The sequence below is a fragment of the Pezoporus flaviventris genome, unplaced genomic scaffold (genome assembly GCF_033815535.1).
Source record: "Pezoporus flaviventris isolate CSIRO_AGI_PZ_B2104156 unplaced genomic scaffold, CSIRO_AGI_Pfla_v1 ptg000015l, whole genome shotgun sequence".
Classification (NCBI taxonomy): Eukaryota; Metazoa; Chordata; class Aves; order Psittaciformes; family Psittacidae; genus Pezoporus; species Pezoporus flaviventris.
In genome coordinates, this window is record NW_026892563.1 from 31,323,769 (window position 1) to 31,344,212 (window position 20,444).

Here is a 20,444-nt window from a genome sequence, read left to right on the forward strand (position 1 = left end):
TAATATATTGGCACAGCACAAGGACTAAAGAATTCCTCTTTCTTTTTCGCGTAACATAACCAACATGCAGAGGTCAATCCAGTTTCACACTGTGCCTGACAGAGTTGATGCTGTTGCGTGTTTAGTATGCCTGTTCTAGTCTCCAAGCTTCTGTCTCGATGTTTCATGATAGGTCTGAGCACCTACATAAGGAAAGAGACTTTCTAGAGAACTGCCCATGTTTAAAGCCGTTCTTCTGTATAAAACTGCGAGGCCCATATGACTGAAGGACACTCTAGACCTGATTCAGCTCCAAGTCAGCAAAGCGACTTCTTGTCACTTCCTGTGACTTGAGCAGGAGTTGAGAAAAATATCCCCAGATGATGTATTGTATAACAGTTTCAGCTAATCTGTCTTCCTTCATATACAAACTGGGCATGTATAGACTGTGTCCTTTTCAGCAGTGAAATGGGTGATGTGACACACTCAGGAGCTTGGCTTTGGGAGCATAGCAAAAAAGATATTGGGAACAATTTGTTAGAGTACTTGCCATTAATAGGGTTCTTTTGCTGTGAAGTGGCAATTTCAATCATTTTGAAATTTACACGTAAATATACTAGTCTGTAACTCATGTAACATTTGAAATGTGGAAAAGAAATATAATTTCTAAAAATGCAGGAATGTAGGGGAAAAATGTATCTATTTTGAGGAATGTTTTCAGCATAACAAGTCTATTGGAATCTTTCAACCATAACATGTTATCCATTTCATAATCATATCTGGTTATACCAACTTCTTGTATAATAGCAACTATGATTTTTCAAATTATTAAAGTGATGCATTTTATAGGGTTTTAGCTGACTGATTTTAAATGAAGTATATTTATGTTAAGGAGTTTTTGCATAACTGTCACTAAGGAAATATTCAAAATAGATTTCCAGGTAAATGAAAGCAGCGGTAAAGCATCTCACCGATGAAAAGTTTCTCTTTCAGTGAGAGGCCACTTTAGAAGTACGTTGAGTAGACGCTAGCTCTGAAAATGACTTTTCTTATATGTTCTTGAAGTCAGATTATTTTTGGAGTCCTCTGTCCAAGTGTTCTGGTAACGCAGAAATGATGACCATGTATGAGACTTCTAGGCAGTCTGACAGAGATACAGTACTTCATCTCATTCGCTTTGTTCAGTGAATGAAAAACAATGCATATATACACATCTGTTTACACATATATAAGTTCTCATATATAATGTTGCACAGAAGGTGTATATATACTTGTAATAAATATGTGCACTTATATATAAACAAGGTGTGGATGTGAGTGGGTGAATATATAGAGACTTTGTCTCTTCATATGCTTTCTACACATTTAAAGTACTACTTCTTTAAAATGAAACCACTAGATTATGCATGTACAGTTAAATGATATAACAAGTCTGAACATAATAAACTCCCTTCACACACTGTTCACATTTTTTAATATGAAAAAATACAAACTTTCTGGATAACATTTTGCTCAGAGACAACCATTTTTCACATTAAAAACTAGACCTTGAAATTAAGTAATTCTAAGTTTAAATTCTGCATACGTGTCTGATTTTTTTAGGTGATAAGGGAGGAGGGTATATAGAAATATTTTCTATGGAACTTAGGAGTGTTTTTTTCTACAGAAGGGAAATACTTTAAATTAGAAACAATTTTTCAGTAATGGTGAGTTGTTTGTTATGCTGTGCTTCCTAATGTGGAACTTTTTCTGCAGAAAAGGTTAATTAGTTGGGAAATGAAATACATAAAACTATCATGAATGAGATGGTATTAAAGCCTTCCTTTTTCTGCCTGCCTCCTTGTCTTTTTCTAGAATAGACTCAGAAAGGGTAAAGGTGCCTGAGTAATTGGGCATTCCTTAGTAAACTGCACTGTCTTAATTCATACACACAGTGGGAAGTAAATGGATTGAATTTCCCTATAGAATATCACAAGCTTCATTTGGTCTTTAGTTTTGGGCTTTTCTGTTGGTTTGTTGTTTGGGGTTTGTTTTATGAGTGCAATTGCTCTTTAGTTAAACTTTCCTAAAGTTGTTTGGTAGGAATGTGTGCATGGAAATCATAGACTTTTCTGGTTGCTCCTCAGTAGGTTTTACTGAGAGCGTACCTTCTCACTCCACAAACTCCATTGCAGGAACTGATCAGAGGGAAGCAGGTAATCCATGTTAGCACATTGATCTTGATGCTCTATCTACACCGTCACAGTCCTAGAAAATATAGTATGTAGCCCTCTTTTTTACGTGTTCTATATAAAATAAACTTCATCACCTCACGTCATTGTCCTATGCCACTAACCTGGGACAAATCTCTACTAAATGTAACAAAAATGGTAAAATTATGGAAGCACTTATAGCCAAAAAGCACTTAACAGCAACAAAAGTTAGGTTAAAGTTGCCAGTGCTGATGCCTGCTGAGATTTACTTCAAAAGCTATATCTTTAAATGTACAGACATACAGAAACACAAATATATAAAAAAGTCAAATTTGCACACACACAAGCCCATGCAAAACACCATGTACTTAGTTTTCAGTCTTAAAATCTCTTGCCTTCACCTCCACTTCCTATCAAACTTTCAGTTCTTTCCAAATCTCTGTATTTTTTGTCCTCTGTCATCAGTATTCACTAGCTGTAACAGTATTAAACAAGAAGAAACTATGAATTTTAGGTAAATATTAGGCAATTTGACAGCTTTTAACTCTTATGCATATTTTTAATACTCTGAAATCCTTCATTCCAAGTGTTATTCTCATCTGGCAGAGAAGCAGAAATAGGACTATATTTAATCACAATTCAGCTTGAATTTTGAATATTAAATATTCATAATTAAAGCTTCTAAACAATTTACAGAGCTAGTAATAATTACAGGAATTAATCTGTGAATTTCTTTAATTAAAAATAATTTTGGCAAATTATAACTTGCTCCTGAAAAGTTTAAAAATAGAATTTGAAACTAGGTTTTATACAACTCTGCTCAATGCCTCAAGCCCTTCGTTTTCTTCAGAGTATATGTGGCAGTTAAATTTTGATTGTAGCAAGATAATTTTTAGTTCAACACATTTTTGTTCTGTACTTTCATATATATGCAAAGTTAGGGGGAGATGGGAGGAAGTACTAAGACGTCTTATCATCATCTCTTTCTGACACATCTGGAGCAGAGCAAAATTTCAGTTTAATAGCAGCCTTGGAAAAGGGGCTTTTTACTTTACATATTTGCCTTTCATATATCTAAGCAGAAACGTATACTGCAATGAAAGGCTCAAGCCAATGGCATACATATATTTTGTGAGGTACCACTTGGACTAGTTGAAGCACATGACACTCCTGTTACTTCAGGATACATCCTTAAGAAACATTAACCAGTAATTCTAAAAAAACTGTGTTAAAAAGCCATACCGTGAAGGAAATATAACCCCTAATTTGACATTATTTATTTATTTATTTTTCCCCAAGAAAAGACCTTTCAATCTGGAATATAATGAACTTGCAAAATTAGCCCAAACTCGTTCAACCTCTCAACTGTGTAATTTTGAGGTGTATGTGTACAGGAAAGCAGGAAATGTTCTTGAGCTTGTTATCAAGTGAGACAAGGTTAATTAGCAACTAGAATAGCTTTAGCATTTATTTCACTACATTTGTAAAATAGAATGTAGTGGTAAAATACACCAGTTCTTTTTAATTCCAATAGAAGATTTTCCTGTTTTAAGATAAGAAAGAAACTGTTGCTTTTCACATTTTAACTCATAATAAATGTATACTTAATATACAGGTTGGGGTTGTTTGTTTATTTTTTAAGGTTTATTGCTTCCCCAGATGTACATTTTCAGAACTGCAGTGATTGATTTTTCAAAGTTTCAGCACTCAAACTGACAACTGGATTTGATGCGCTCTATGCTAAGCAGGCTTCAGTATAAAAAGGATTTTCAAAGGTCTCATAATGTAGTGTCTCAGTACTTTGAAAATAAACCATTTAATTGATAATTAAATGAGAAAAGTACAGTACTGGGTGTTCACTTGTTTGAAGACAGGGTATGTGGAAATACTGTTTTCCATACAAAGGAAAAAGCAGAATTGTTAATTAAGATCCAGCTGAGAGTTAAATTTTGAACACACTTACACCTCTTCAGGTCACCAAGAAAACTATCTTGAGTTTCACGCTTTTCATGTTGCTTTGTAGTCTAGAATAACTTAATTTTTCCTTTTACTTACCTGTGTGTGTGTCCTGGGTTCAGCAGTAGCAGCCATTTTACTCCTTAGTAGCTGGTGCAGTGCTGTGTTTTTGAATTTCAGCCTGGGAACAATACTGATAACACCAATGTTTTTAGTTGTTCCTATGTAATGTTTACCCTGATCAAGGACTTTTCAGTCTCATGCTCTGCCAGTGAGGAGGCGCAAGGGAAGCCGTGGGGAAGCAGAGACAGGAGGACACCTGACCCAAACTAGCCAAAGGGGTATTCCATAACACAGCATGTCATGCCCAGTATAGAAACTGGGGGAAGTTACCCAGGAGGCTTAGATTACTGCTCAGGTCAGGCTGGGTATCGATCAGCGGGTGGTGAGCAATTGCATTGTGCACTACTTGTGTTTATTGTTTTCTTTTCCTTTTTCCCCTTTTAGTTTTATATTCTCTCCCCTTGTTACATCCTCCTTCGGGAGCGGGGGGGGAGGGGGGGGGGGGAAGGGGGAGATCGAGCGAGCAGCTGCATGGTTCTGGGTTACAGGCTGGGCTTAAACCATGGCACTGTAGTTTTAGGGAACCAAGTTCCACTTGCCACAGATTTCCACACAAATTCAAATTCTATCTTTGGTTTCTGTCACTATTGTGTGTTCAGGAAAAAACTCTATTTATAGATTGTAATGACTACTTATGTTTTAGTCCTAAAGACAAAGCTATAGTACAAATTCAAGCTAAACCCCAGATTTCAGTTAAAAGGAGGAATGCAAAAAAAACTAATAAGGTGAGTTAGTATTTCTGTATTCCTTTCTATATTTTCTACTTGGTGTTTATCTGCAATACTCTGTTACTTCATGTTCTTCAAAAATATAAGTGAAACATGATTTGTTTTTCTTCACCAAAAACAAAACATATTACAGCTCTGATTCCTTGATGATGAGCAATATTTGAAAACATTATAATAAAGAGATGCAGACCAAGATGCTACCTTACTGTAAAATATCTTAGATGAACTTGGGAAAAATGGTGTGTGTTTTCTTTCTGCCTTTTTTTTCTTCTCTCTCTATTCTGCAGAGCAGGGATTTCATACGGCCTTTGGAAGAAAGTTGCTTTCTTTTGGTGCAGACACTGAATGCTGTGGATAGGTCTGTAATCCTGAGCCTGTGTTTGACAGCAGACTCTCATCCTGTCCACACTGAAGTCTGGAGTTAGAGAGGATAGGTGAGCTCAGCAGCAAAGAAAATAAGAAATTTGGTAGACAAATTTCTATTAAAGCATGGATTCTGCCTAAAGCATGCCTGCTGTCACCCCTATGCAATCTACCCACTGCTATGTCATACTGCTGCACTGTCAAAACTGAGCAAGAATTCACTGCAGACTTGTGGCCAAGCTCTGAAGTTATGTACTGCAGGCTCTTAGGGATGTGCAGCTTGAAGTCCAGTTTTCTTTTACATAGCGCAGTAGTGTTTCATGGAATGACAGGTTCTCAGTAACTCCTGAAACATGCCCCAAACGCAACCAAGTTCAAGCTAGCTACACAAGGAGCTTTAGCGCTTGCTGGCTTTTGGTCTACCAGGCACTGCAAATGCAGTTGCTAGGAACAAACAGCAGCCAGCCAGGGTATTGGGGTCCAGCAGGGACGATGGGTGCTGCAGGTGTCCAGAGCTGCATATGGCCTCTGCTACACCCTGGCAGCCCAGTTATATTAGTGGTTGTTCTTGCAGTTGTTATATCACTATATAGAAAAAACCTTTGCTGTCTAGTGAGCTGCATTATATCTTTATTGTTTTGTCATATAAGGAAGATCTGCTGGTCCACACTTTTGCAGTCACCTGCTGTAAATGAATGAAATCCAACCTTTAAGGTAAGTTTATAGTGTTTTATTTGTTTGTGACTCATGGTATTGGATAAGCATTGACATCCTTCCTAACGGAGTGGGGCCAGGCTGCCGTTCCTACCAGAGCTTTTACACACACATTTTGATACTCCAAGGTGCTTGGCTAATGAACGCCTTTAAATAAGGGAGCACTATTCTTCAGGTGAGTAACTTGTAACAATTACAAAGTGGTTCCCCACCATCTCCTCTACTACGGTCTTAAAAATCAGTGAGATTTTGAGAATTTTGAATCCCATTCTACTTTGATTTGGTTTAATGGAAGAAATAAGGCCCTGAATTTCCTATGAGAAATGTATGGGCTAAGTAAACATAAACACCATCATTGTTGCTTTGAAGGTCTTTGCCACAGTGGTGTATTATGACCTTGCAGAGCCTTCTGTTTATTTATACATAGGAAAAAAAAAATAAACCCCTTATATATAAGTTTTCTGTGCAAATTTTGGGTCCTAAAGGCAGAATTTATGTGAAAATAAAAATCGCACTCTGTACTGTAATTTGAATTGTCAGTATTTCAAAATGTAAAGCAAGAAACTATAAAATTCAGCGTCTATGAATGCAGTTGCCTAGTCTTGCTAGTGCTCAGTGCTACAGTATGTCCTTTTTTATAGAACTATACAATCATTTAGGTTGGAAGAGATCTCAAGGTCATGTAGTCCAATCTCCTGCATCACAGAAGTCAAGCTTCTCTTTTTTTTTCCCGAAGAACTCCTAGATTAAGGATTGAGTTTATTGTTGTTAGGTGAAGCTATCCAACAGCTGTCTTCTATCCATGACGGAACAGATTTTCTACCCAAAATCCAGAGTGTTTTATCTCAGTTTGAAACCTGTCCTAACTTACAATCTGTTAAAAAAAAAAAAAAAAAGGCTAAATGAAGATATATGTGTGAAATCCTCCTTTAGGTATTTTCAAATAAAAGGGATTTACTGAAGATCGCTGTGGTGGTTAATGTACTTACATTGGGTTTTGCAGTTAAGCTTTTCTGCTCTTACCCGTTTGATTTCCTTTTTCTGGTACACTCTTAATAAATATTACATGTACTGCATCAGAATTCAGGTAAGTGGCTTTCCTTGTATACAAAATAAATAAATAAAAATTAAACTGCAGCATTCAACCTTTCATAGGATCCTTTGTAGGCTGGGAACAACCACGGTTCTGTCTACACTCACCTCACAGCCTTATTCACAAGAACAGGCCACCAAATTTACTCCAAAGGATAAAAGTGCACTCAAACTCCATTAGAAAAATTTTCACGCATTAAATCACTACAGAAACTCCCAGTATGCAACTGTTATTTCACTCACTTCCTCTCTGTAGACAATCATGAAGTGTAACCAGTATGCAGATGCCCACCTGAAATTGCAAAGTTGAGGCAGTAGATACTAAGGGAGTTTTAATGCATTGTTCTGTGATCAATATGCCTGACATTTAAGCAGCCCTGTTACTCCTCATCAGTGAAAGGAGAGATCAGTTGCAGCCCTGGCACTGTCAGCTCATCTCGTTGCTATGTGTGACAACCGCAAATTACTAATACTTTTCCCATTTTATCTCCTACGCTATTCTACCTTCCAATGAGTCTGTTCTTCCTCAATCAAGCAAAAGATAAACCCACAGATTTCTTTGCAGCTCAGGGTCTCATATAAGTCCTCACAAGGAGAAATTCACATTCATGTTTTGGATGCTGCAGCATATTGGACAATAAGTAGTAGCCCTCTGAATGGGGCAATTCGCACAGTCAATGCTTCATGTAATAACATCAGCTATTGCAATAGCTGTTTATCAGAAGGCATATATATGACAAAAGGTGGATTCACCAAGTTAAAAAGCAGTGTCAATAATAGGAAAATACTCAAAGACATTTACATAAGGTTTGGAAAATTTACCTTATACTGAAAGGCTTCAGAAGTTCTTGCTTAGTGCAGAGAAGGTTAAGGGAAGAGTTGATCGTGGATTATAAATATTCATCATGGAATAAAATATTGACCACTGGAGGCTAAGTAAACTGACAGACAGTAGAAAAACAAGACCTGTAGCTAAAAACTGAAGTTTAAAAACAATCAAATTGGGGCTAATATTCAGCTGTACAAAATCAAGGTTGTATTTTCCTGAAGCAGATTACCAAGGGAGTTATCAGTCTGTTGTTTTACAATTAAGATTGTATATGTGTTGAAAAGATATACTCTAGCTCACCTGCAAGTTATTGAACTTTATATCTCCCAGGTACATGGAGAGAACAATCTCTGCAGAAAACGTTGACAAAAATCTGTGGCTTGTTTAATACAGAATGCTCATGCCTGGTTTGAAAATCTTTGCAGTGACAGCTAAAAATATCAGAATAAATATTAAAACATTTTAGAAAATGTACAGATTGCATCCTTTGCCTGCACTACCCTTTATTTGTCACATGGCAATATCAGAACAATGTCTATTCATGAGCATTATAACCCACAGGCTTAGAATACGGAAGGAGAGATGAAAAATACCAAGAGAGTAAAATGTATCTATCAACTCAGTATATCTTTGTTATTAGCAATTTCTTTATACATGGCATTATTTAGTTTACTTTTTAAAACAAATGTATATTTGGTACAATGAAATATTCAAATGATACCCTTAACTTTTAGATGAAGTTCCAATTCTTACATTTTGTATTTATTCTGTATTTCATTATTACAGGGTACTCGTTTCATTACACTGAATTACCTTGGTGCTGTAATGAAAACCATTAATTTTTTTACATCAGCATGAGTATAAACAAAAAGGAAGAAAAAAAAACATGTCATGCCACTCAAACTTGATTGCTTTTTTGATAGACTTAAAAAATCAGTGGATGAAGGATATTCAGAAGATACATTTGCATTTTAGTAAAGGATGATCATGCCTTTGAAAAACTTATAAAAAGCATCCACATTCACTAGAATATGATTGCTATTACATGGAGTAAGAAACAGATGAAAGACAATGAATAAAGTGAACTTTAATATGGGGTGAAGTGTACATGGATACTCAAAATATGCATTAAAATTCATTTTATTCAATGCATTCTGCCCTGATCTGGAAGCTGGAGTAAATAGCACAGATGAATTTGCAAATCACAGTTAGCTGGATGCAAATTTTAGTCAATCTGGATCAAAAGGGAAGTCTGCCTTTTGCCCCAGTTTTATGCATGGGTCATTATGTTACTGTGGCATCCAAACCAGAATCCAATAAATATAGTGTGGCTGAACTGTGATCTCTGAAAGAAAAAAAGAGAAACTAAACTGAACAACTATTATAAAATTTGCTTACTCAGTGATTCTCTAATGAATACCTAAATGATTCCATGTTTTCTGGCTTGAAATAAGTAAGTCTAGTATGTATTTTCCTCCTCTTTTTATGCGTCCCTAATGATTTATTAACAGAGGTAACCCTGTACACTGTAAAAAAAAAAGAGCATGAGACTGGTAAGTTTTGTCTGAGCTGGGCTGAGTATTTTGATAGGGGAATTAGATTCCCTGGCTTTTATAGGAGGACAAAGACAAGACTGTGACTTCCATAAGGATAAAATCTGCTTTACCTGTTTTGATTACTGAGGGAGGAGGTGGTCTATGGTTCTATTTTCTCACTTTGAGTAAGAAATGCAGAAGTTGTAGCTATAGTGATGAGAGAGAGGGAAAGAAAGAGATTTGTTTCTTCACCTCTTTCCTCAACAGCAGAAAAAGCTGGAAAATGGCTATGGCTGTGGACCACAGATGAGGATGTGCTCTCCTCAAACAGGGTGACTCCAGGGACAACTTAATCCCAGTGGGGAGGAATGAAACTGCTACTACGGACATCATATTTCTCCCAGTAAAGACCAGAGGATGCTGTCCATAAACTGTTTGAAGTCCCTCCCTTTCACAGTCTCACTGAAGAGTCTAAAGCTTAGGACCCAGAGGGAAAAGCGAGTCTAGCAGCAGAAATATGAGGAAGTTTTACATGGCAGTTTTACTTGTCTCACCAATGAGTTTTTTCCCATATTAATTAACTGATAATTAGGCTGTTAAAATGTTAATTGGAATAATGATATATTTTTATTTCCATGTATGTGGTATCTTCCTTTTTGTCCAGAAAAAGATTTTGATGGAACTCTTGTTGCAGTATATGGCAGTTATGAAAGGGAGTTCATCCATGCATAAAAAAGAAAAAAGCATGTAATATGTTTAACATCAGACGTGTACAATATCACTGATGAAAGAATGTTTCAAGCATTTTATAACTGAATATTAGGCAGTAAATTTATATATTGAGAAACCCAAAACCAAAATAGAAATAGAACATTAATTCTGAAACCATTACAGAAATAGTTTTCGTTTTCAGCTTTAGCCTTGGTGCATTACCTCCATTCCTCGGTAGGCTTTCATCACAGAAAAACCAAACCAAAAACACAAAACAATCTAACAATAAGAACTTGTTCTTTTTTTTTCAATTTTCAGGGGTTTATGTTTTGAATCCTTGGAACTGCGAAGCAGTATGTGTGAAAATCTCTTAAGAAATACAAAGATACTGAACATAGATAATACAGGTACGTATGTGCAGTTTGATAGTGGGATCTTACACCATCCTGCTAATATACCAGTAAAATATAATTCATAGAAACCATATTACATGATCTTACTCATAATGACTAACCCATTGAAGATTATAGGGCTTCTCACAAAGTAAGATACTTTGATTAAAAATGATTGATACACATCTGATAGATAAACATACCTGATACTTTGAATTTCTTTCTGATAGGGTTAAAAGAGGTATTCAGTTTCAAGATTGCCTTAGGTCAGGTTTGCAGTTCTGATTCCCACTGGGTGTCATATTCTCTGAGTTATTTACTGAGTACAGTATTTTCTCAATATGATTACAGGATGCAGGATCTAGCCTTCTTTGCTCTTTCTTTAAACAGAATTTCTTGAGGAAGGCTGTGCTGGTGTTTCTACAAGGCTGAAGCATGTATGGAAATGAATCACTCAGTCTAAATTGTTCGGTTTGAAATACTATCTATTTCCCAAACTACTGGTTTGCCTCTTACTTGCTACTGCCTATATGCTCCAAGTGCTTCAAGGCATTTGGTTTTATTTCTGTGGTGCTTACCAGATGTTTTTCTCAAGCTAAAAATTAACCAGCCTAGATTCACAAATGGCTATCAGGCAGTACGATCACTCAGCTATCTCAAGTTAAGCAATACCCATCCATTTTGCCATTTTAAAGTGACTTGCACTTCTCAACCAAAGATACTAAAAAATTTACTTCTCACCTTTTCTTTTTCTTCTGCTACACCCTAATTCTTACTGCTGCTGATAATGAAAAATGCAGCTAGTAGTATAAACAAGCATTTCCTTAGTGATTTGCATTGTCACAGGAAAAGTCACAAGATACTGAAATTTATAGAGCAATAAAAATATCACCTACCAATGTGTATTCCTTACATGTCCACCTACTTTTTAAATGTAAGGCTAATGGAACAACAAGGTTTTCTGTATCTTTCTGCCTGCAAGTTTTGTTTAAATAGTAAAAGAGAAATACATGCAATATTTCTGTCACCCAGCACATCTTTATGTGAGCTACAGCATCAATCTGACCGCAGTGTCCAGGTGGGGCAGCACTTACTATGACTAGTAATAAGACCTACTAATTCTGAACATCTCAGTCACCACTTACATAATGCACAGTGAATTGAAGCATATTTTTGCCTGTGAAATATAAGACAGAGTGTACAAACCCTGTTAGGCGTAACCTTGACAGAGTTTTCACTCACTTAATACCATGGCAAAATTAATAAAAGGGGGGGGGAGGGGGGAGTAACTGCAGTCCTATTCACTGAGGAATAATAGATGATCTTTTCACACTGCTAATTTGCCCTGCTGCCTCCACTAACAGCCTCTGAATCCTACCTAATTGTACTCCTTCGTTCTTTTGCCAGAGTACATTGTCATGTCTGCTTCTTGGCTGTCTTTCTCACTCTGCACATTCACTGACAAATAATGAAAGGCTGAAGTATGAAGAAACGCAAACTGCATTAGAGGAAGTCTTCAGATAACTCAAATTAGCTAGTTAGCTGTGGAAATCTTTCCTTCTGCGTTATCCATTACTGAGGAACAAAAAGGTTTGTGCAGATATGGTCAAACTTAGTATTTATACAAAATGGCTAAGATTTTTATCTCTGTCACCTTTTTACAAAAGGAAACACTGACTTTTCCTCTTATCTCCTTCTGTTATTTCCAGACCTTTTTCTAAGGTAAGAAAGAAAAATGGATTATAACACATATAAACTTTGAGGATAGCTACATTTCTGTCTTCACATAAAGCTCTCAGTTCTCAAGGTTCATCCACTTATGCTCTCTACATGTCTGAAAACAGGACAGCTTCTCATCTGTGGCTGGAGTATCAAGGAATGAGCAAAAATTGGGGGTAGCATTTACTTTGGTAGTTTCAGGTCATTAATGGAAACTTTTCCATCATCTCTCTGATACTATAAAACAACTGAAAATATTCATAGAAAATGGTAATGTAGACACAGAAAAACTATATGCCTTCCACCTCTGTCTTTTGGAAACTTTGTGCAAATCCTATTCATAATGCATTTTAGTATTAGTATCTGCTGAACATGCTATCTGTTCAATATACCATCAGTATGTTCAATGATCAACACTTTTGGTCTTTTATTGTCTTCCAACACAGTCTGCAGGGCTGTCTTTCAACAAATTATCAGATTCAAATTATGAGACATGCTTAATACATATTCATGCATGATTTTCTCAGGTTTATATTTTGTGTTATCTTTCTGCTATAGAAAAGAGCTATGTATCTGATTCAAGGTTATCACACACATTTATACAATTTGATGCACATACTAAGAATACCATAAATATTCCCCGCACAAATTATTCTGACCTCTGAAATAAGAATTTACATTTCATTCAGGAAGCCTAGAATAGTTTGTTTTCCATTGGTATATAAGTGAACACTTATGCTGATTTTCTATCATGGTTTCTATCCATTTTTTTTTTTCTTCTATCCAGTTTTTCATGTTGTTCTGTTGTGACTTGTCTGTCAGTTATTTGTCATCAATATAATGTTTTAGGAATTGATTTCCAATGTGCAGCTAAAGCTGCAGCACAAAGGAAGTACTTGTATATCTAAATGAACCTGGAGAAAAGACAATGTGGTAAAAATACAATTGCAAAATTATTCTATAATTTTTCATACTACCGGGAAAATATCTAATCACATTCAACTATGTTACCACTGGATGTGGCCCTGAGCAACCCGATCCAGTTGAAGATGTTCCTGCTCATTGCAGGGTGGTTGGACTGGAAGATCTCTGAAGGTCCCTTCCAACCCAAACCTTTCTGTGATTCTATAACTTCTGAGCAGGAATTCCCCTGCTGCCCCAGCAGACCCCATCCTGGAACAGTTATTTTCTGCAGTCACTGGACAGGACCACAGCAGAGCAAATATCTAGGATATGCCCTGGAAGAAGTTGCAGTCTGAGAACCCTATGAAGAAGCAGGCTCCTGGTGGGATAGAAGCTCACACAGAAGCATGTTTTCTGGTAGGGGCTATGGCCGCTGGAGGACCCATGCTGGAGCAGTCTGTTCCTGATGGATTACACCCCATGGAGAGGACCATGCTGGAGCAGTTATGGAAGAACTGAAGCCTGTTGGAAGGATCCATGTTGGATCAGTTCATGAACGACTTTTATTTTGTGGGTAGGACTCCATGCTGGAACCCAGGAACAGCATGAAGAGAAAGGAGCAGCAGAATCAAAGTGTTATGAACTTGCTACAGCCTCCATTCCCCATCCCCCTGCACCACTCAGGTAGGGAAGGGGGAGGCAGAAGAGCTGGGAACGAAAGAATGAAGTTGAGCCTGGGAAGAAGGAGGCGGTAGGGGTAAGGTGGTGTAGTTTTGTGTTTGTTTCTCACCATCCTAATCTGTTTTTAATGAGCAATAAATTGAATAAATCTTCCCAAAACTAAGTGTTTTACCCATGGTGATAATTGCTAAACAATCTCCTTGTTTTCCTCTTCACACATTAAGTTTTCCATGTTTCTTCCTCTTGTCAAGGAGTGTAAGTTAGAGTGCTGGGCGGGCATTTAACAGCCAGCCAAGGTCAACCCAACATGCTTTCAAAAGCAGTTAAAAATTACTGTCACTCAGAAACTTCTCTCTCCTTCTGAGGCCATAAACTCAGTATCCTTTTCAGACAATAAACAATCCCCTTTCCTAAAATGTGGCAATATTATTTAAGGTGGATACAAGACTTCCGTATGCAAACTCCAGCTAACACATTAGAGTGCAGTATTTCCATTGGATTTTGACAAGTGTTCACAATATTCAGCTATCAGGAAATTTGAATCTGGTTTATGTACAAGTTTTTTCAAGGGTAAGAATAAGAGCATGATCCTTTTATCAAATATTTCTAACACTGCAGCTGGAAGAGTAACTGAAATAATAATGTGATTTTAATGCTTTTCTTCCTTTACCCTATGAGTAAAGGGGAACTGTTCAAGAACTAACTTTCACATTTTAATTCAGTATATTTGTGTGGTTATTGGAACAAACTTTCTAATGTATGAGTTCTTAAATTTGAAAATATTATGTTGGGGAGGTAGAAATCATTTACACAGAAATTACAGATTTTATAAAAGAAACTAGTTAATAAATTTGAAAAGTCACTGTAGGTTATGCTCAAAGCAATAGTTCTATAAACTTCAAGGTTTTCCCTATTATTATTGAAAGAACTGTCAACAGTGACTCAGTATTTTTATATTTCACTTATTACACACCACAACACTGTGTGATTAAACTTAAAATGAAGAAAATGTTTTTTGATTCATTTACAGTAAATTTAATCTTTGATTAACATTCCAGAAGGAGGAAAAACAAATGAACATGCTATAAATCATGCTAATGATGATCATAATGATAATTGAGAATGTTCTTAGAATAGATAATATAATGAAGGCATCAAGACTTTATGTAGATATTCCCCCCTGTAGGTTTTGTAACAGGCTGAAGATTCTTTAACTTATTTTTGAAGAATTGGATTGGATTTTAAAACCTGACAGAAAAAAAGGAAAATATTCCCTTGCAAATTGTTAATTTACATTAATTATGATGCTGCTTTGTTCCTTGCCTCTGTCTGCGTATGTACTTTCATTTTCCTGGCCACTAGGCTTTGCATTTACTAATGATATATCTTCCCCCATTGGTTGAAAAAAATCTAACAGCCTGAACCTCTCCTTTTCATTTAATTTTAGGCTCCTTTATTTTATTTGCTACTGTCTGTAAATTGTGGTCACAGCTGAATAATCACTCTGAAGTTACCAGCAACAGATGTGGAGCTAGTATTCCAAGCAGAGGAAAAGAGAAACTGTATGGGGATTTCAGTTTAATTGGTCATGAAATCACCTAAAACTTCTAAAAGTCATTACTGAGGTATGACTTAAGAAAAAAAAAACAAAACCCTCACTACATACAGACCAATGATTTCCTTAAAAAAACAAAGAAATGCTCTCTGTGCCTCCAGTGATCTGCAAATGAAAGCTTGAGAATCACATCTTAAATGAAATGGACATGATGTAGATAAACCTTTATTTTCTAGATCATTGATAGGAATATGAGAATATAAAATGGTGGGTAATGGTTCATTATGAGATGAATATCATACATAATAAAGTAATTCCAATTCAGATTGTGCATCTGGGCCCAATCACAATTTGGTCAGAAGATCTGTTCTGAAGTGGCAAAGAAAAAAAGGACATAATATTTAGGCACTTAACAGCAGGATTTTAACAGTATTTAGCTTCTGCCTGCCATGACAATTAGTAAGAGTGAGCCATCTAGCAGCCCATGATAAAAACCTCAGCTCTCAACTTTCATGGAATTTCAGATACACCATTCCTGCCTCTGAAAGCTGAAGCCTTTATTCTCTTGGATTGTCTTCTGCATTCCTAGTTACCACCTATTCTCTATCAACACCCACCTTTGCTGGTCTGAAATTTTAAATGTAACAAAAAAAGCACAAAGCTGTTCTTAGGCACCTACTCTTTTATTAATAGTCAGGCCTATGTATCCTACAGGCCCAATTAAGTTTTCATACATAAGGACTTTTTTCTATGTCCTCTCGTCTCATAACATCCCTGCATAAACCTTCTTGCTTGCAGATGTACTTTCTTCTGCTCATTTAACTGAATGATTTTCAGCTCTTTAAAGGGCAGATGCTCTCCACTAGGCCATGCAGTCTTAATGGAGAAGCAACTCATCAACTTCTGGTATGGCTGTGTTAATCAGGCAGGGTATGAACTGCAACTCAAAGGGAAGAATGAAGCACTTCCACAGGCAGCCTTCTCTATAAAAGGCTTTTGATTCCATCTACTTGGTTTTGGTTAATGGGGAAACACTACAAAGTAAAGGCTGTGAGTTGAGTTTTACCTTTCCCTGCTTGGTGTTCTTCCTGGGGTTAAAAGAAACTGACTTCTGCTACTACAGGCTTGTGGCACGAATTCTTCTTAATGTAAATATCTGTAAACTTTCTAACAGAATCTAATCCAAAGGAAATTCTCTTGTTGCTTTCAAAACACAGTTTTGAAAGGACTGTTGCTGTGAGTTCTTTTTATCTGCAAGCTGCTTATTTGAAGTACTTCATGCAGGTGATGGGATAACTGGCCTAAATTTTGGTATGTGAATTCAAGCCTACAGCTCCTATCATGTAGGTGCTTGTGTTAAGCCTGAGGTCTTAAACTCACTTGAGGGAGAAGAGGGCTATTAGTCCTTTTATTTGTCTTGTACCTTTCTCTTATTCTCTTCCAATGACTTAAGAAGAGTTATAAGGTTTGCGTCTGCAGGCAGGTGAGTGTGGGATGCATGTCCTCTGGAAAGAAGAGAATAGTATTAACACTAGAGTTATAACTTGTGCTTTTGGACACTGGCTTTGAACTGACTTTTAGGGGTGATTTGGGTATTTACAACCTTTTCTAAGGTGAGGCAGTGACTTTCAGTCATGTAAGGTGTTTAATACTTTTCCTAGCTAAATAGCACCTTCTGTCCTTGTGTTTTGTGTCCACCTCTGTGTGCTCCTGTATCTTTTAGACATGATATAAAGTGACAACTGATACCAAACGGTATTGACAGGCCTTTATTGAACTTAATTACTCATCAGAGACTGGCATGAATCAATCCTCATAAAATTCATCTGTCAGTTTAAAATTTGTCAGCTTTAGTAAGGAGGAGAAGCTTCTTTGGGGAACAAGCAATTCCTTCACTCTACCAGTAACCCTTTATTTCTTAAATTATTGATGCACTTTGTTCAAGCAAAAATTGCCATAAACATTTATCAGTTAATGTAATGAAAATAAAGATGAGAAAACTCTGTGGTGACACTGAGTTTGGCTCTGTTTGCGGTGTAGCAAGTAACCTGAACTCCCATAAATGAGTTCCTTGCCAGTACGAAGGTTGGTGTGTAGTGATTTATTATTAAATATCTTACGGCGTTTTGGGTGCGGGTTTTGTTGGTTTGAGATTATCTGTTTTTTTTTTTTCTGTGCTGGTTATACAACATTATGAAATTATACTTTGCTTATGATAATGTAAGTATCGCGAATCTGGAAAATAGCAAGTTATAAGATTTACAGAAAAACAACAAATAGGTTAACACACATGATGGTAGTGACAAAAGAAGCGTTTTTCTGATATGCAGTCTTCCTCATGAACTCCAGCAAAAATCTTTCAGCAGGTTAGGGAAAATAGTATAGATATCAGCCATTGGTAACATCATGCTTCAGTCTGAATCCTTTCTCATTCCTTGCTCTAAACCAGTGTTCCTCAATCTGAGGATGTTTACTGAAGGCAGATTTTTATTTTTTCTCTCAGTTTCATGTGTTTTCTCCATCTGGAATGGTGGTATTTGCCAGAGCCTTCTCTGAACAACCATACCCAGAGTGCGGTCATCAGTGGAACAAAGTTGGAGGCCTCCTTCAGAAACTTAAAAAGAGCCTTGCCATTGATACCAACATAAGCAAATCAATGTCCTGAATTTGACATTCAGTCTCTCAGTAAAGATAATGCCATCACAAAATGACAGGTGGGACAGACAGCGAGCTGCACAGAGGGCTGAGAAAGGGAAATGCAGAGTGAACAACAGAACTTACCTTGGCAGTGGGTGTTTTTAAGCTCTGGTTACTGTTTGCAATGCCCTGACTTTGCTACCAACATGCCTCCTCACTTTATTCTAATAAAATGGTTAGCAAAAGATTGTAATCTGTCCAATCCCCCGGGTAATAAAAGCAGATAGAAAGTCCAGCTATTTTTAAAGCTGAATATTAAAACACCCACTTCATTTACATAGGTTTTTTTATGAGGCCTTTTTCCCCTCTTTAAGAAAATGGCTTAGTTTGATGACTCAGTTCAGCAAAGATACCAAATCCATGATGTAACCTAAAATAAGATGCATTAAAGTGGTGACTTTTATGAATATAGTAGATATTGATCTAATCCCGAACATCCAGCGCAACTTCACAGTAGGACTTAGAAAATTTCCAGTTCAAATGTATTTTAAGTTCTCTGCCTATCCCTAATGTTACCTATCACAGCAATCTCTTATAAAACTACCAAAACCAGTTTGGGGTTTACCATATTATGCCTGAAAGCTGGGGAAGGGATATATTGTGCCAGGCAAACTAAGTTCTATTAAAATAAAGAAAAAAGACTGGTAACGTGAAAGACAATTTCTCTTCAAAAGATATATACATCCTGTCACATTGGTTGCTAAATTTATTCAGTGAAGTGTGATTTTGGGTCATCTTTGAAGCAATTTGTGGGTAATGTATTTCAGTTCCTTCCTGTCTTTGTGTTTTATCTTATTCAATAGGAACTGCTTTTGCATTTATACTTCATTCTTATCACATGGCCAGCCCAGCACTGCTTGGCCTCTATAAGCAAGGCTTCAGCTGCTGTGCAGTGTGCTAAAACTTCCATTTCTATTCAGACCAATTTTCAAACCAATTCATTTGGAGGCATCTTCTAAAATTACTAACATTTTTGTCTGCTCCCCTCCATTGTTACTGGAAGGCTGTTCCATTTCTGATGGTTAAGACCTATCTTCTAAATACCAGTTAAACCTGTGGGACCTTTTCACAAGCAATATGCTCCCAGGATTTTTTTTGCTTGTCTGTCCTGTCTTTTTGTCTTCTGTGGGTTGGTTGTGTCGGGTGTTGATTTTTATTTTTTTTATTAATCCTCCTACAACTTCTGCTCTAAAGAGCAGTATCCTCTCTTCTTTCCTGTTGCTAGGCTACACAACTCATGCTCATTTAAGATACATTTATATGGCATAAAATAGTACCATGTAGAAATGCCCAAGCTAATTACTGTGAGGTAGTTTGGGGTATTGGAAGCACTATTGCCACAACAGTGTTATGTTCTACCCAAGCTAAATTATCCCTCAGAGAAATTATTTTTTTTCCAGCTAATGTAACTACATCTATAAATTATCACAGTTGTTCATGTATGATGGTGACTGGCATCTGTAGATACTCTGCACATCTTTTGAGTAGACCTTCTTGTAACTTGCTCCAGTTTGATGCTTTTTGTCTTGAACTCTTAACTTTCAATTAACAGCATTCAGTAAAACTGGCAGCTGCTTTTAACCCCATCTCTTGCTAGAGGGTAAAGCTCCAGATGGTCTTTCAACCACAGGTTAAAGAACCTAAGCCTTTATGTATTTGTCGTCTTTGACACGTGTAGATAAGTTACTGTGAGGTTCCTTTTCAGAGTTAGCTCTTTTTATGAAGATATCAGTAAAATTTCCTCAAAGTGTTCTTCAGAAGTTTGGAATATATGGGGACTGACTAAGCGCTTCTGAGTCTTTTCAACAATGCACCAAACAGAATTCAAAATTATGGCACGGATTTTAAAAATTTGCTTACATTCCCCAACCTCAATAGCTACTAGCTAAGCTTTTTCCAGCAATGCGTTAAGCAGCACAAGTAAACATCTGGCATCCGTGTAATTCTGCCATTTTTCTTCACAGCAAAAAAGCATACCAAGTATAACTGCAAAAATATTTTAGATTATTTCTTTTTTTAATACACTTATCCCTATTTATGTACTTAACTACTAAGTGAGGAGAGAAAGTTTGCACTTAAAGGACAGCGGGATTTTTAATGTTCTGTGAAGACAGATTTTGAAATAATTATAGATATTCTGTGCAGAATACCTATGAGAGATTATACAAGGAGAAAATGTGCCTTTTAGACATCCTTTAGATAATACAAAAGAAAATATGTCTTTAAAGATACGTTATGCAATCTTGGTGGCATTCTATTTGTGATCCAGAGTGAC

At 36.6% G+C, this 20,444-nt stretch overlaps 1 long non-coding RNA gene across 1 annotated transcript; it reads left to right on the forward strand.

Moving 5' to 3' along the window:
- The first annotated feature begins 9,313 nt into the window (after nt 1–9,313).
- Nucleotides 9,314–13,952, forward strand: LOC133269174 (uncharacterized). The gene is made up of 2 exons (XR_009743353.1): nt 9,314–9,429; nt 13,658–13,952. It is a non-coding gene; the product is annotated as an uncharacterized LOC133269174 (long non-coding RNA).
- The last annotated feature ends 6,492 nt before the right edge of the window (nt 13,953–20,444 follow it).